At 37.4% G+C, this 17438-nt stretch overlaps 1 protein-coding gene and 1 long non-coding RNA gene across 5 annotated transcripts in view; one reads left to right on the top strand and one right to left on the bottom strand.

Moving 5' to 3' along the window:
* LOC105492619 (zinc finger E-box binding homeobox 2) overlaps positions 1–17438 on the top strand; it is a 137449-nt gene that overhangs the window by 30455 nt on the left and 89556 nt on the right. The window lies entirely within an intron of this gene.
* The window catches only part of LOC105492618 (uncharacterized), a 28159-nt gene continuing 27380 nt past the window's right edge, over positions 16660–17438 (bottom strand). Inside the window, exon 7 of the long non-coding RNA XR_011609740.1 lies at positions 16660–16749. This is a non-coding gene — a long non-coding RNA (uncharacterized lncRNA). The remainder of the gene's footprint in view (positions 16750–17438) is intronic.

Here is a 17438-nt window from a genome sequence, read left to right as displayed (position 1 = left end):
TGCCCACTGTATTTAAAAAGATATTATTACTTTAAGACTTCAACGTGTGCTGCATTTTTTCTTTCATGGTAATAACATACCACCATAGGTCACCCCTTCTGAGAAAAGAGGGACTGGTCAGTGAAAGATGTGGCTCAACATCAACTTTATGTTAAACAGCACTAGTGTAAATTCTAGAGATATGCTGAACAACGATACACACATAGTTAACAATAATAGAGTAGATTTCATCTGGTGTGTTTTATCACAATAAAAAAGAACATTCTTGCTTTTTAAAAAACATTATTTTGAGCACCCAGTATGTGCAAAGGAGCCTCTTATTACAAATCATCGTTAGATCAAGGGAGTTGATGCTTTTAATCAACCATGCTGGAGAAAGAACAACACTTTCTAAAGAGGCAAATAAACTATATGTTAAAAGTAACCAGTCCATTTCTCTGTCACATAGGGTTGTGGCAGGCAGTTTAGAAACTTTAATGTTTTTCTAATTTCACTTACCATGGGTGAGATGCCTGACAGATGGATGAGTTCAGTTGTTTCAAGAGTTTGTCTTCCACGAGCCAATGCCCATCTCTCTCTCTCTCTCACACACACACACACACGAGCAATTATCCTAAAGAAAAATAATATTTATAGCATTTAAAGTGTTATTTAAGCACCTTTTCCTGCTTAATTCCAAAGAATGACAATACATCAAAAAAAAAAAAAGTCACCATGGATTTTCTTCCTTTAATTAAACTTAGAGGACATGAAAGTACTATTTGCCTTTTAAGAGAAGCATGTCCATTTAAGATGCTTATTCATTTAAGCAGTATTCATGTAAAGGTCCTCTTGAGTATTACTCTGTGTGTTTTGATTTGATTCAGAGAAAATAAATTCATTTAATAGATTTATTTCATTAACAGGTATTTATTTAAGTGGGTTCCACTGTATTTAAATCTCCAAACAGTTTCCATTACTTCCTTAGCTCACTTGCTCCATGTTGACTAATTTTAATAAGCCTAAGGTGCCTAGGGTCTTATTGAGTGTTCAGTTTGATCAATATGGTTAAATTAAAATTGTGCAAAATATAAGCAAATGTACTCTAACAACACAGTGAAAAATGTGCTGTGCACTAAGCATTGATTGGTATGCTGTGGACACAGATATGTGAAGCTGGGTGGGCCTCTGAACTACCTGGAAACTGCCGCTGTCCTCCAAAGCTCCTCTGGCTTTAGACACATCCGTGTCATCTCCCACGCATTCATGGAGACAACATCTCAGACACCCCCACTGAAGTAGAAGGGGAAGGAGATTCGTGTCAGGTGTTTTGCTTTTTGATATAATGGAAAACAACATGTACGGCTCACAGTGAAATCCTATATAAAGAAAAAAAGCTTAAGATTTTATAAAAGTTCAACTTTGAGTATTGCTGAAATGCTTTAAGGTAATAAAGAATGCAGACCCTAGTTCTTTTTCACAGAATAACTTTTTACCGTAATTATCCTTAAATTTTAATCATTTGGTAGCTTGAATTCTTTTTCAGAGATCTTACTTGTCAAGTTTGTTTTAGCACATTACAAAAAACAAAAACAAAAACCAATCTGATTTTTAAAGTATACCAAAATCAGCTTTGCCATTGATACTGCATTTGAAAACCTAATAGCTTTCTAACAAATTGATTGCTTTCTATATAATTGTAAAGTTAAATAGATAACTGAATACTTTCTAGTGGATTCCTTTTAGTGTGAATAAGTTTGTATCTTCTATTCCTCAGTCAATTTCTTTACCTTTCCTTTTTTCTCTTCTCCCCCCTCTTTTTTTTTTTTTTTTTTTTGCCTGTTTTATGGCAAGCAAACTTAATATTCAGTGTCAATCTTTTTAAGCTTTTCAAAAATCTACCACAATCACTTAGCAATCATAAGTATGTATCATTCAAAATTGTTCCTGATATGTGCTGGCTGTTGGGGCAGTTTCTTTTTCCTACCTGTTGTGGGCCCTTTTACCTATCTTTAATCTTCATGCTGAGTGATAGCTACCATCACAACACGGACTTTCCTTGATAGCATATCTTCCTGCATGTTCAAAACTTAAGTTCACATGAGCAGAAGTTGATCTTATCAAAGGTAAATCAGAAGTTAAAAAAAATAGCAGAGAGATAAAAACATCAAAAACGTACATCTTGCAAGCAATGATGTTGAATTTAGGAGAAGTGTGTTCTATTGAGATGAAAATCGTTTTCTAGTTTAAACTGATCACGTAAGTTTATATGCATAATAAGGATTTGAAGTTTCCTATCAAATTAAGTGCAGTGTTTGAGCTTCCTAACATTTACTAATGCCATCACCAATACGCTTGCAAAATAAAATAATGTTCGAGCCCCAGAATCATCAGAAATATGTAGACCAATACAAGTTCAGAAGAATTGACTTTATTTTTGTAACGGGACCAAGAAAAATTCTTAAGTTTTTGTTTAGTTTTGTGCTTGTTAATCTTGATTTTTTCCCAGTGTTTTGCATGTTTTGAGTTTTTGATATCAAAGGTACTGCTCTTTGTAAACAAGTGTAAGTTTACCCAGGCAGCTTCACTTACACCCTTCCCTTGTAATCAGATGTGAAAATTACACCCTCCCTTTTGGATACATGATAATTACACATTTCAACATGCAAAGAATTGTCTCTGTTTCAGTTGTTGGAATGAAAAAGCTGAGACATTTCAGTAAAATATATTATTATATTAAAGATCATTTCCATAATTGTTTTCGAGATTTGTAATCAAAACCATGATCAAGGTAGTCTTAGTTTTAAAAAGAATACACATGGAAATAAGGAGAGGATAAAATTAATTGCCGAGTTCCACTTGAATGACCATCTTTTATTTTATGAAAACGCAATTGAGTAAAGTACATTATATTCTTTCTTTAAAAAAAAAAAAAAACCTTCTATTACCTTATTTGACATTTTCTTTCTCCATTTTCGTTGAATTACCTATTTTTTCAATTAGACCAAAAAATGTAGAAATATACATTTTTGTGATCAAAGTGAACAATTTAGTCAGAGGAGAGATATAAATACAATGAAGGAATCTTTTCAAGAAAAGATGTGGGTTTTTTTGTTTGCAAGACTGCTTTTCAGCCAAATATAAAAGTTTTGTAAACTCAGGTCAGGCACCTCACACTTAACAATCAGATTTCTGGATTCATCTAAAGTATCACTCATATCATAGGTAAAAATATATGTCTCTATTGGTATAAAATAAACTGAAGCCTGAAAAATGCAGAGGTTTTGGCGAATAACACTAAACTCAAAAGTATCTCTTATATCTAAGGAGATGGTTTAAATCACTGATTCCTTTTTACTTTCTTAACCTAAGAAGAAAAGGAAGAGAGAGGCCAGGTGCAGTGGCTCACACCTGTAATCCCAGCACTTTGGGAGACCTAGACGGGTGGATTGCCTGAGGTCAGGAGTTCGAGACCAGTCTGGCCAACATGGTGAAACTCTGTCTCTACTAAAAATACAAAAATTAGCCGGACATGGTGGCGAGTGCCTGTAATCCCAGTTACTTGGGAGGCTGAGGCAGGAGAACCGCTTGAATCCGGAGGCAGAGGTTGCAGTGAGCTGAGATCGCACCATTGCACCCTAGCTCAGGTGACAATGAGACACTCTGTTGCAAAAATAAATAAATAAAAGAAAAGGAAGAGAGAAGGCAGCATTGGATGGCTGATGTTATGGCTTCTTGAAACAGTTTATGGCATAAAGAAATAACTCCCCAACTCCTTAGTTTTCCAAGTATGTAAATGTTTCTGCTCATCCAAACACTAGCATAGGTAAGTGAGGACACGTATTTCATCTAGCCCAAATATATTTTTTAAAAATAATCCCTGCAGATTTTTTGCTTCTAAAAAAAATACCCCAACCCAAATTTCTAAAAATTTTGATTTTTGGAATTAAATGATAATACTAATTAGCATTTACCTATACATCCTTTTCTATTTTAAAATCATTGCATAATCTGGCATTTATATTTAATTTTCTAAATCATTTTCCCTAGAGAGCATTCATATAATTTTAGAACTTGGAAGGGACCAGGATTTCAACTATACTCACCCACAGGCTTTTCCCATTGGGTAGAGATTGAAACAGAGCTGACAGAACCAGGATTTGAACTCCAGCCTTTTGACTCCAAATCAGGGACAAGATGCAGTTTTGTATGTTAATTATATTTATTGGTTTTGATATTGTGGCCCCAAGATCCATAGTCTTATTTTCATGCTAAGTGACTCTTTACTCTGAAGGGCCAGGTTATAATTGCCATGTATGCCAAGAGTGAAGGGAGTCAAGACCAGAAAGTCCAGTACGCCTGGATGGTGAGTTACTAGACTATGGAGCTGCATGTTCTGAACTCCACGTTCTTTGGTTTTACTGCTCCTGTGTTTTTTGACAGTTGCTTTTTAGGTGAGGTGTTTCATTTTCATAATTTCTGTACAGGCTGGGCAGATAGTTCAGGAAATGTTCCACTGTGTACTGACATTCCCCTGGCAATAAATGGGTTCCCACTTCAGTCGCATTCCACTAAGCCTATTTTGGCATCATAGAGAGGGTGATGAGAAGGAAGAGTCAGTGGAGGAGAAGACAGGAAGGTTGCCAGGAAGGAACTGAAAGGCAAATGCTCCTGGCCCCATTGCCTATCTCTGCCTTCACCACCTTTAGCTTCACAAGCAGTGGCCATGGCAAATAGGAAAAGGTTTGGGTGGGAAAAATGCAGAAGAAGCCATTCCTGATCAGACAATGTGTCTTCCACTAGTTTCCATCAGAGTGGGCTGACTGATCTGTGAAGATCTGGGATCATGACTCGGTATAACAAGAGGAGTCCTACACACTTGATTCAGGAAGTTTGGACACCTGGCCCACCCAGTCCTGCCTTCCAATCTCAGCATGGCCTTGGATACATCCTTAACCTCTCTGGGCCTCACATCCCTAATGATAAAATGCAGGGACTGGACAGAGGTTGCAAACTGGTGGCTGACAGATGTGTTTGATTTGGCCCACACAGTATTTTAAACACACTTGAATTGGTTGCCAATATTTAAAAATTGGGCTATTTCACACACACACACACACACACACACACACACACACACACAAATCCAGATTTCCAGCTTCCCTGGAGAACTCAGATGATCTGGTGCCTTGCGCCCACATAGCTGCATGGAAAGACCATGTGGGAACAACTTTGAGTTCCGTAAGAAAAATCATCAACTTCCCTCACCTGCTTGGCCTGTGTAGACTTTTGAGTGTGGGACTCCAATTCTCTCCAAGACTCCTTTGAAACTCTAGTTTTAGAATTCCAAATATGATTTGCTTGACCATAAGACTTAATCCATAGTGGTTTCTATATTCACGGCAGAATGCTAAGGTATTTGTGTATACAATCAGCATCAGGTAGAAGTTGGAACTATCTTAGGCCAAATAAATCAGCCCCATTTAGAACAAATGCTGACTTTGAAATTTGATAATGGGAGGCAGGAATAGCCTTTGACGTGGTTACAAGAAAGATGGTTTGGCCCCTGACTCATTATTACCTACACAGCAAACTGTGTATTTTGCAAATTATCCTAAAGTAGATTCTTTAAAACCCAAAGCAAATAATACAAGGCCCTTCAGTTAACATTTTTTCACATCTCCCACTCTAAACTAACATCTTCATGAATATTGAGATCATGAACTTTTTCTGTTCTTGTAATTGCAAGCAAATTATATTGGCCTGGGAACTGTTTGATCTTCTTCAAAAGTAAAGGAAGTACATTGATTTTAAAAGTTATATTTTTATAAACCATATTTCCAAATGTATCCACTTTAACACAAAAGGTAACATTTGCAACTCATGGTTATAGAGTGTTTAATATTGTACAAGTTGCATTGACAAAAATATCTCATTTGATCTTTGCAATCATTGTAGGAGCTAGACAGAGAAGACATTTAATACAATTGAGGAGTCTGAGACCCAGAAAAGTTGGATGACTATTGGAAAATTGGCCTATTACTTGCTTAATATGAAAAAGAGCCGGGATTCAAATCTATAGCTTTTGGCTCCATATTTAATGTTTTCCATGCCATCACTATGCTTCCAGTGTCTTAGGGTGTGTGTGTGTGTGTGTGTGTGTGTGTGTGTGTGTGTGTGTGTGTGTCTTACCTAAACACTGACTTTTTCTCTCTCTCTGTCGTGAACAAGAATTGACAGGTTAAATGGGAATTGTCTCATGAAATGAGAATTGTCTCAATGTTTTCTAAATTGAATGAAGAATCTTTTTTGGTAACTATTCTTAAGTGAATGCTGGATTTTTAATAAGGGAAGCTAACAGAGATATAAAAGCACCCTCCACATATAAAAACACAATCCATGGAAGCATAGTGCAAGGAATAATGATATAGACAAATGGAGGAGGGGTAATAAAATGTCATAAAATAGGCAGGTAGAGGTTTCTGGAAAAATAAGGTGGTGAGGGAAGAGTCTAACTGTAAAAGTAAAAAGGTAGAAGATAGAACCATTGAAAAAAAGAGAAATGTCAGAAATATGAAGAGAAATAAACAGCAAGAAGACTCCATAGTAATTTAAGAAGTGAAACCTTTTAGGACAGAGGTAGGGGAGAAATGGGAAACACTGGAGAGGAAGTAACAATTAGGAAGTGTGGAAGAAAAAACTTCAGACCAGAAATCTGAGCAAAGACTTGAGAGAGGTTGATGGTAAATGTGAAACACTGAAAGGGATGTTTTAAGGGATTCAGACATTGAGAGGAAAGTCAGTTTTTGTCACAACACCCCATGACGACAGGCTCAACACATTTGGATTATGAGAAAGGAAATTAACATGGTTAGAACGAAAGAATAAAAATTAGTCAGAGAAATCTTTGGATGTCAATGGAGAGGAAGAGAAATGATATTAAAAGGAAAGAAGGCATGGGTGGAAAGTAGAATGAGATGAGAACCTATGGTAGGTGGAGGTGAAAAACGAAATGCGTCAGGAAAGATCATGACGGGGACCGCCGCGCACTGCAGTGATGTAGACAGAGAAGCTCTTCTCCAGGGAACCTGCAAATAAAAAGAAACCTTAAGATGTATTTGGATGGAACCCACCCCAGCAAGGTGAGAAAGCAAGAGGTTACATTCTGCAAAAAGAGAAAATGAACAGGGAGAAGGGGGGAAACTAGGGGAAAGAGAAAATAGCAAATCAAAGTTATGGAGCGTACAGCATTGAAAGGAATGAGGCATTCTGTTGGAATTATTCATTTAAGCATATGGGTATTGGCGTCCCTTTTCTAAAACCGGATCCTCTCCCTTATTTCTCATTTTTCTATAACACTATTATACTATTATAATGAATTCACATGGAAAAGTACAAGGATGAGCAATTTTTTACTTTAGAAATGTTTCAAAAGGGGAGGTAAACTTGATGGTTATCTGTCTGAAGGATGACACACTATAGTGGCATGTAAGAATGGGGCCAGAGGTAATCATCATTTTTGAAACTGTTCTTTCAACAAATTCATAATTCATATAAAGTAACTAATGTGCACACATTTATGGCAAAACATACTCTAGATATTAATTTACGTTGCTTGTACTGAAGATCACTTGAGTTTTCAAAAAGTTTGATTTACAGATTTTTCACATCAAAGATACTTTGCAGATTCTACTTTATAATCAAGTTGTGTAGGCTCCTCAATAATTCTTTACCTTGATACTGTGTATACTCATTTATCTAGATTAAAATACTTCCTTGCCCTTAATGTTCTAAAAGTGTACCCCTTGGGGCTCTAGAATTTAGAAGTCTCCCTTCCCCAACTATTTCTAGTCTACCTTTTCAATTGAGTTAATATAATGACTTTAGTAATACAATTTCCATGTTGCTATAAAAATGGGGTTAAAAGTCATAACAGACACAAGAAACAGGAGGAAATGAGAATTGTGTACTTTCAGTCACACCCTGGCCATGTGCTCGGGCCATGTGCTCAGGCCACATACAGCATGCAGCCCTCCGGAGTGGGCTGTGTAACCCGGGGCACACTTGAGGTCAGGGAACAGAGAGAATTAATTTACTGAAGGTGGTAGACAATCCCTCTGCCACAAATGCAAACATTTTTTCATAAGAACCCAAAGCAATTAGTTCTCTTCAATAATAAATTTAATCTTTTCCTCCTTCCTTTCTTTCCTCTTCCTTTCTCCTCTTTCTTCTCTTTTCCTCTATAAACGCTGGCCTTCGTCTATGATCTTCAACTCAAAGGTGTAGGTGCCTGGAAAGAAAAACAAGATCAATGTATTGTGGTACTAACAAATAATGCTATAATTATTAGAAAAAAACAGATTGAAGCAAGATACAAAATTCTTAAAAGTAGCTATCTGTATGAAAATCTTTTCTACTTCTAGAGAAAGTAGAATGTGAATGACTGTATCTTTCATATCATGAAAGCAGATGCTTATATGCAATCACCTTTAAAAAAAGAAACAAAATATCACAGTGGTGACGATGCCTATTTTATATGAGTAGGAAAACTAGCCAAATAACATTGGGAACATTTATTAGCCTTGTCCTTTTTTTTTTTTTTAACTTTTAGTATAGAGAGAAAATAGAGATGACAGGTAGGTGGCTAAGTAAGGTGACAGGATGGCAGACAGCATTCCTATCAGGGAAGAAAGAATTTATAAGGGAGCTGCCACTTATAGCGTAATACAGCTAAGTTAAGAATTGCAAACAGAGTAGGGCCAAGCAACATTTTAAGAACAATTGTCCTTAAACATTCTTGTAATGCTAAGTCACTCATCTTTGTTTCCCACTTGCTTCCTAGAGTTAAGAAAAGTTCTTTCCTAACTTGGGTTGCTATGCAGAGATGTGAAATTTCATTGGCTCCAAATGCTTTTCTGTCTAGTAGGGACTACTGGGAACCCTACTAATGTGCATATTGATGTACCCTGTAGCTTCACAGATGATGAAAGAGCATATTACTTATTTCCACAACAACAAAGCTAAGAGAAATTTGAAAGCAGCCAGTTATTTTACCTGGGGACTTTCTCCCAGGTGACGGGGCTATGGAACCATGGAATTTAAATATGGGGGCCGTCCTATTTTCTGAAAAGTTTTTATGAGGAGCCATAATCCTACTCCCAAGCAGAAATCAAATCAAGTAAAAGACTGTTGCTTTCATTTGCATTTATTTAGTCAACTATGCCTAAAATACGGAAAAGACATTATCATGCTCATTCAGAGTGTATTTTATTCGTTGTTTACTAGGCTGGACTGACATGATATGATTTGTGCTTTGCGGGGTCACAACAAGCTACTAGCAGGACAATTTGCTGAATCAAGAGGATGATTGTGTCTGGTGCCAGTCAGTCGCAATTAGGACCAGGATCAGGGAGGCCCGGGGCTTGTGCATCGTCTTGGGCAAGCTGCATAGAAATCAGCTCACCTGAAACTAATTGTCACAACAGAGACCTTATGCAAATGAGCCCTGGGGTTAGCGTGGGAAAAGAAAAACTGTCGCAAAGATAGGTGACCTGCTGAGCAGGGGGTCTGTTGCTGGGGAAATCTTTGTTCAATGAGTTTAAAAATGTTTTCATTGTTCAAAATCCAACCCCCCCCCCAAAAGAAAAGTAGCATACACCCTCACTAAGAGTATGGCAAACACACTCATCTAAAATTCCAATAAAGCAGAAGCCGGCTTTGGAGCATGCCATAAATTGGGAGTCTTTATACTTTATAAGGGCTACAGCAGGAGAATAATTTCCCTTTGCAAGGGCCTTTAAAGTTTAGGTGCTGCGGATTGCAGAGTGGCCTACCTTGAAAATTCACTTGCAAGGTCAGGCCTACTGCTAGCCTGGCAGGACCTGCACCGCCTTTTCTCCCTGCATTCCAGCAGGCCACCTCCACACAGCTGTGAGGGGTGCCTGTGAACTAGACAAGAAAGGCCTAGTTTCTAATTGAGCTTTACTGGTATCTCAGGTAGAAGAGAAGGGCCAGGAGCGCTCTCTAACACATGGCAAAAGAATCCGGGGAAACAATGGCAGTTTCTTGAATTGTGGTTTCTCAAATACTCACAAGTTCAAATGAAATGCAAGCATTGTGAAATTCCAGGAATGGTAATGCAGCCCAAGTGGTAAGAGATTATAAAAATTTAGCAAAAGAAAAGTAAAAATTATTTTCAAACTATGATTTACTTTGTTTTTCAATCCCTGACAAAAACATGTATAAGTTGGAAATGGTGTTTAATTTTATTATAGCACTCATCTGAAATAATCTTTAATATGTTCTACTTTAGAAAACCAGATGAAGAAAAGTTATTCAAAGGTAATGGTAAACATTTTTATACGTTACTGTAACAAAGTTGCCTTTGGGTTCTTCAATTGATTTTTAGCTTTTCAATCTTTTTTTCCTAAAAACATAGGCTAACATATTGATACTTCTTAGCTTTACACTACAGATTTCCCAGTGACATAGTAGATAATGTATATTCACACAGGAGTGTAAATATAATATCAAGAAAATGAAATAGAGTGTTCTAAACTTTAGCAGTAACAGAGAGCATAGATATTTTGCATCTAGTGATTTCAAAGAAAGAATAATTTGAATTTTAAAATGTAGGTGAGAGAAACAGAAAGTTTCATTGCATTGGCGTTGAATACAAATGCTATTTTGTTTGGCAAATTACTGGGCCTAAGCAAGTGTTTTCATTGTGTTTCCTAAAGGGCTGGATTGAAATTTGGACTTGTACCTGTTAAGCAAGCTCAGGAATTAACTTGATAGCCACCCCAAAACCTAAAGAAAGTTAGGCTTAGAAATGCAACTTAATCACAATTTAAATTAAAACACACGCGCGCACACACACACACATATACAACTCTTTTGTCCCTTCACCACTGTCTGAAATAATTTCCACATATAGGAGACATTTCACAGTGGGTACGAAGTGCTCAGCTTTCACTCATCAAACTTTAATCGGAACTGCATTTTAGTTTTTGAATAAAGAACACTTAAAAAATTTAGATGCAAATTATTTTGCATTATTCATGCTTTAAGTGTCCTTGTAGATTTAAACACTTCTGAGGCCACCTTGATTCAAGTAATTACCTAGGCCCTCACTGCTCCGTCATGAATAAGGTATTTTGTACAAGTAAAGTATGCACCCGATGAGCTTTTAAAGTGGCTTTACACTGAACTTGTGTATTGCTTCTTGTGCATGAGTGAGCCGAACATGCGTCGCAATCTGTCTCAGGTGGGAAACCCTGGCTGGGCATCCATGGGTGACGGGATGAAACCCGAGCGTCTCCTTCACACACATGCTCTTCCTTTGTCTCTACCTAAGAATGCTCCTGCCTGATTCTAGTAGTTGTTTTAAGCATTAAAGAAAAGCAATAGATTCTAGGAAAAGAGAAAGGGAAAGTGACAGTGATTGCGCTTAACCCCTTCATCACAGTTTATTGGAAATGCCCACTTTTCAGGCCGCCTCATCTCCATCAGCAGAGGCTTCCTTGTAAGGTAATAAGTCTCTCTGATTTTACATGGTTCTGTACATCTGTCTCCCCATCTGTCAGCCTAGCCTCCTGAGCTGTTAGAGCTAGGTGCTACCTCCACCACGGTATTCACACGAAATGGAGCAGGCTTCAAACTCAAAAGCAGCTGAAGAATACTTACAATGGAAATGAAAGTGACCATAGAGCATAAATCTGTAAGTTTATCCACACACACAAAAAGAGGGTTTGTAAGAGTTAAATGTAATTGGCTGAAGCTTATAGCTGGCGTTTGTTACAAAGTGCCCAAGCCTTTCCTTTCCAACTCCGTGGCTTTGAAGAATTATAGGAATTTTATGATGTGCTGTTGGAGTTATACTGGCAGAGATTACAGAAAAGGGGTTAAAGTTAGTTTATGGTAGAAAAAAATTATGCAGAAACCAATAAAAATAAACACACTCAAGTAGACTAAACTTGCTGGGCTTTTAGTTTTACTTTAACAAAGGAAGTTTAGATGAAAGTAAATGTTGCAGCTTTTAGAAAATTAGTTGACACTCATACTTGATCATCTTTACTACACAGCGGTATAATTAATATTTAAACATTCTAATAATGCAGCTTGCTTTGCATGCACTTTTCAGCCTCGCAACATTATATTTTATCTGGAATTGTGCTAGCATTTTCTTGGGTAGTGCCCATTTTCATAGAGTTAAATTTAAAATAGGGTAGGGCCTTAGCTCTTATTGCCAGTAAAACATCAATAGGAGAGTGAACAGGTTTCATACATCTACCAGACAGTTTATTATTAAGGACAATATTTATTTGAGATAATAGATAATATACAAATTTTGTTTCATTGCCCCATGAGTGTTTTTAAATGATCAGAATAGATTAAGTTTGCATTTGGCTGTTGTCCACTCACTGTTCAAAACAGGAGAATTTGGACGATGTAAAGGCAGTGCGAAATCAGCAAGTGATACATGAAACATGGAACCTCCATGCTTGCCCTTTCATTAGGGCATCTGATTAACATAATAAGGAATATTTATTTTCAGTACATAAAATTGTAGAATTTTGGGAGCATCTTCTGAATTGCAAAAGCTGAATACCCAGGAACTTAGTGAAACAATAAAAATATAGAGAAGTAAGCTAATTGGGAAAAGCCTGAGCTAGTTTATTTTCCTATGAGAAGTTTCTTCCTGTTCCAGTCTCAGGGCTGTAGGTGGTAGGGAAAAGTTGTTTCAGGTGCTGCCCTCAGCTCAGTCCCTTTGAAGAGTGCAAGGTGCCCAGTGTTCTTGATCTTCTAGTTTGAAAGATGAGAAAGAGCGTTCTACTTTTCCACCATCACTTAAGTGTCCTTTGAAATCAAATTTGCATGCACATATTTACTGCTCCTTCTTTTTAAGTGAGTAGGTGTGCTGAGCTTCAAGTCTATTTTGAGACTCAGCCCATGTTAACCCCTTGAGACCCACTTCATGATAGGTACTGCCCTGTGGGAATCCTGTCATTTAGTGAAGCATGAAGCCATAATAGATCCACAGCCATGCCACCATTGGGCATCTCATTTCAATTAATTCCCTAAAGCCTCTGGTGCTGTGGTTTACACAAATCAAATGTGCAAATGAGAACTACAAAATTAGGCAGGTTAAATTTCACAAGGAAAAAAAAAAGATAAGTAGTAGAAAAAATAGCCAGTGTAAAATATTACTACACAGGAGCAATACTTAAACTAAGTTCCACACTGAAAGAACCACCAGATCTCGAGAAGTAGATATGAAGAAACAGTTTGCACTGGCTGTTTTATTTCCTTATGTCAGAAGGAAGTCAGTTTTTACAGATCCTTGGACATGATCATCTTTGTTTCTGATATTCAGAAATGGAACCAACAGTTTGGTGTCTATTTATTTTATTTGGTTTGTTTTTGAGAAAGGGTGTTAAATAAACTCAGCTTACAAATAACTAACAGCCCTGGACTATTTAAAACCTTCTATTGAGGTGGTAGAGATAAGTTGAACCCAACTGCTGTCACATGTATGGGTTTGACAGATAGGTAAGTCCAAGAGTGGACAAATTAAAAGCATTTTTCGTATGCTAATCTCCACCTGCACAGGAATAAAATTTTTTTTAAGGAAGCAGTCTACTGGCAGAGTAAATTCAAGAGCTATCAGTAGTACATTACTTCTAGGAATTATGACATGAAATAGTGAATAAATACTTTGATGAGAAAAGTCTGCTGTGGAATCTCAATTCCAGATGGGTGTCCTGACAGTAATGTGCCAGCAATGCTGTGGAAAGAAAAATGACATATATACTTACATATATATTCATACACGTGTGTGTGTGTGTGTGTATATATGTATATATAAAAATATATATGGCATTTAAACTTGAATAATAATTTCTTCTGTATGTAATCGGTTCACAATTATATCTAAGGAATTACTTTTTTAGTTGTGAACACAGATCAAAGTGAAAACGATAGTCTACCTTGCCCTTCAGGTGGCAGTTACATGTAAGCTGCATAGTGAGTGTGAGAGACAGTCAGGGATGTCAATCAGAACCTACAGATTAACCCACAGCAGTGAAATCTGAGACGGTTTATAACAAGTAAGTAACAGTTTCAGGCCTCTGTGAGAACACATAAACTAAAACTTCATGCTGGGACAAAACAGGGCAGGACATTTGAGGTAGAGAGTGAGAAAACCATACTTTTATTATGACAAAGCCTCTCCCATACTTGTTGAAATGTCACTGGGTTGTTATTAAATGCTCACCATTTCTCTAGATTTTATATTATTCTACAAAAAGCTTTTGGAGTTTCCTTTAATTTTGATAAACATTCAAATTTGTGCATAATTTCTGCACTTCAGCTTTGAATGATAGAAAATTTCCCATGCTTGTTGAGTTTCTTTTCAAGTAAGAAAGTAATTTTTGTAATAAATAAAAATGTTACATTTCTTTCTTCCAGTGTTATCAAGTTAATAAACCCTTACCTTAGTTTATAAAGTCAAAATTCACTAATGTACTGAAATGAGAACTGAAATACTCAAAAAGAAATCTTAAACATCGAATAACAACGACGGTAATGAATGGATGGTCATGATTATGGATTGTAATGATGATCTCATGTAAGGTCCTATCTCTTTTTAATAGAGAGCCCTCAGGCTCAGAAAATTTAGGGTTAAAGTGCCTATAACCAAATCGGAGTCATCAGTTATTACATAGTACTCTTTTAAGACCCATTAATTAAGTTATAATCAATGATTACAACACTGGTATTATTTATTAATGTACCCTTCTCTTCTAGGATAGCAGAGTTCAGTTTCTGACACCTTAGAACTCTTCATGTGCATGAGGAAATTGAAATAATAACAACATATTTAGGCACTAGGCAAAATGATTTGCTTTGGCTTTACCTACAGGGAAACTTGGGCAATGGTCATTAGACTTTTTTAATGGAACTTCAAGTCTGATGCCTTGTGACCAGGTGCTAACATGGAAAAGAGTTAGCATCATTGACATTCTTTGATTCGGAAGCACATTAGGAGGTAGATAAGGGGACAGCACAGGCGACCCACCTCCAGGCCAGGAGAGGAGGACAGTTCCTGGAATGTCTGCAATGTGTTACTATTTTTGTCACACCTATGTGTGGCCATCCATCTGGTCTGAATCAATCAGTCTCATCCCAGGGCTCTGCTCCGCTCCCAGCTGAAATAATACCCTTCTTTCCTCAGTGCTCTGTCTTTAGGAGGGGCGCTGCTCAGGACTGCCTGGGCAAGGCCAATGAACGAGGCTGTGCATTTGCAAACATTGACCCAGGATTAGGCATTGGAGAAAATTTTCTTTAAATTTTCTATAAACTCTGCTCTCCTAGAAACAGTACTTGAGAAAACCGGATGAATCATTAGACAAATAATTGACCCCAGAAAGCGAAAGAATGATGCTACATTATTTTGTATACATACATCTTATTTTTTAAAGAAAATGTCCTGACCTTGAATTTAAACCATGAATTGGTCTGCTGTTATACCCAAAGTAGATAAAGCCTGGGTGTGAGGCATTGGCCATGACTTAACCTGAAGTATTTTCTTTGACCACTTCACTCTGCTCCACGCTACGTGTTCAATTTCCCTGCACCTCTGTAACAACCCTACACCTCTGCTTCTAGATCATCTTCCTGGAATTCCTAATGTGCACATCCTGTTCTCTAGCAGTCCCTTATCCATGCCGCCCCATCAGATTCCTGCATACCTGACAGACTCTTGCTTGCTATTTCAGCTACTAGACTACTGACCTCTATTGTACATGCCTGCAATCCCAGCACTTTGGGAGGCCAGGGTGGTAGGATGGCTTGAGCCCAAGAGTTTAAGACCAGCCTGGGCAACATGGGGACCCTGTCTCTACCAAAAAAAGAATCAAGGTATTCACCAGTTAAGCCAGCCACATTTTAGGACCACATAGCACTCTTCCCACAAGAGACCTCAAAACTTAATGACATTGGCTTTGGCAAATTCAATAACATGACATAAAACTATTCATTTTCCCTATCTGCCTAGTTTTCCATTGCAGTGGGAAATACCACCCTATCGTGGACCTCCCAACCAGGAACCCCATGGTTATTTTTGTCTCACTGCTGTCTTTCTCACTCCCCACATCCAGTCTGTTACCAACCGTTGCTACTTTTTCTTTGCCAATGTTTCCTGAATCCACCCCTTTCCTTTCCATTCTCATAGTTGTGGTCTTAGTCTAGGCTTTGGCCTTGGCCCACGGGAACTTTGCAGCCTTCTTTCCCCTCTCCCACCACATTCACATATCAAATTCCAGCTTACTTTATTTAATAACATTGACAAATTTTTTTTCTCTTGTCTATGTTTTTGATCCATTCATTCTCTTTGAGCTCCATTGAGACTGCCAGCTGCTCTCTGGACTGGCTTCTAATGTTCACTTTATACATGTCACCTCTTCATCCAGCTACCTCCTAATTGTTCCAATCTTTTTTCTTTCTTTTTGGAGGTAAGCTTATCTGGTACTTCTTTTTTCATCATTATCGCACGTCTTCAGAAAACCTTCTCATGGTATACATGTTCCTGATACACACCTCTCAAGGGCAGATTCTGACACTTTCTTTTGGTAGTCCTTCCTTCCTTCCTTTCTACTGTAGCAAAGTGTCCTCTTTGTGAGCATGTCCAGGTTCAAAACTTCCAATTCCACCACTTGTACCTATGACATTGGGCAGTTACTTAACAGCACTGCACCTCAGCTTCCTCATCTGTAAAATGGATTGTTGTGAAGAGTAATAAGATCATCTATTTAGAGCACTGCTGGCATACAGTAAGCACTGTTAACATGTTTGCTATTAGTATTATTACCATATCTCAAAGGACTCCCCAATCACACCCCACTTCAATCACCATCATGCTGTGTGCTATATTATCCTTGCATGTAAATTTTGAGGATCATATAACTGGGTTTTAAAAATCTGGTTCTAACAGTAGTTTATGTCTTAGAAATCAGGGCAAAGTTAATCAAAGATACCTGATATCAAACCAGGTAATGATGAAGGCTTTAAATGCTTTTTGAGGATGATTATAAAGAACATTATGATGATGATGATGATGATGATGATGATGATGATGATGAAGAAGAAGAAGAAGAAAACATGACCAAATGCTTCTTTGGGTTAATACTCTGCTTATAAAGCTAAGTCTCCGGGAAACATACAGTATTCCTCCTGAAATTAGTTTTTTCCCATTACATGGAAACATGTTATGCATAAGAAAATATATTGTGCAGTATGCATGAGATTTATTTTTCAGAAAGCAGAGAAATGGCAAGAATTTTAAGTGTTCTACATACTTATTTAGATCTCACATCAGGAGATAAAACAAATGAAAACTCTGACTTGTTAATAATTTACATTTTGGTGGAAAATTCATACAAGCTGTTAAGATACCTCTA

The sequence above is a fragment of the Macaca nemestrina genome, chromosome 11 (assembly GCF_043159975.1).
Source record: "Macaca nemestrina isolate mMacNem1 chromosome 11, mMacNem.hap1, whole genome shotgun sequence".
Taxonomy (NCBI): domain Eukaryota; kingdom Metazoa; phylum Chordata; class Mammalia; order Primates; family Cercopithecidae; genus Macaca; species Macaca nemestrina.
This window is presented reverse-complemented; position numbering and strand designations above follow the sequence as displayed.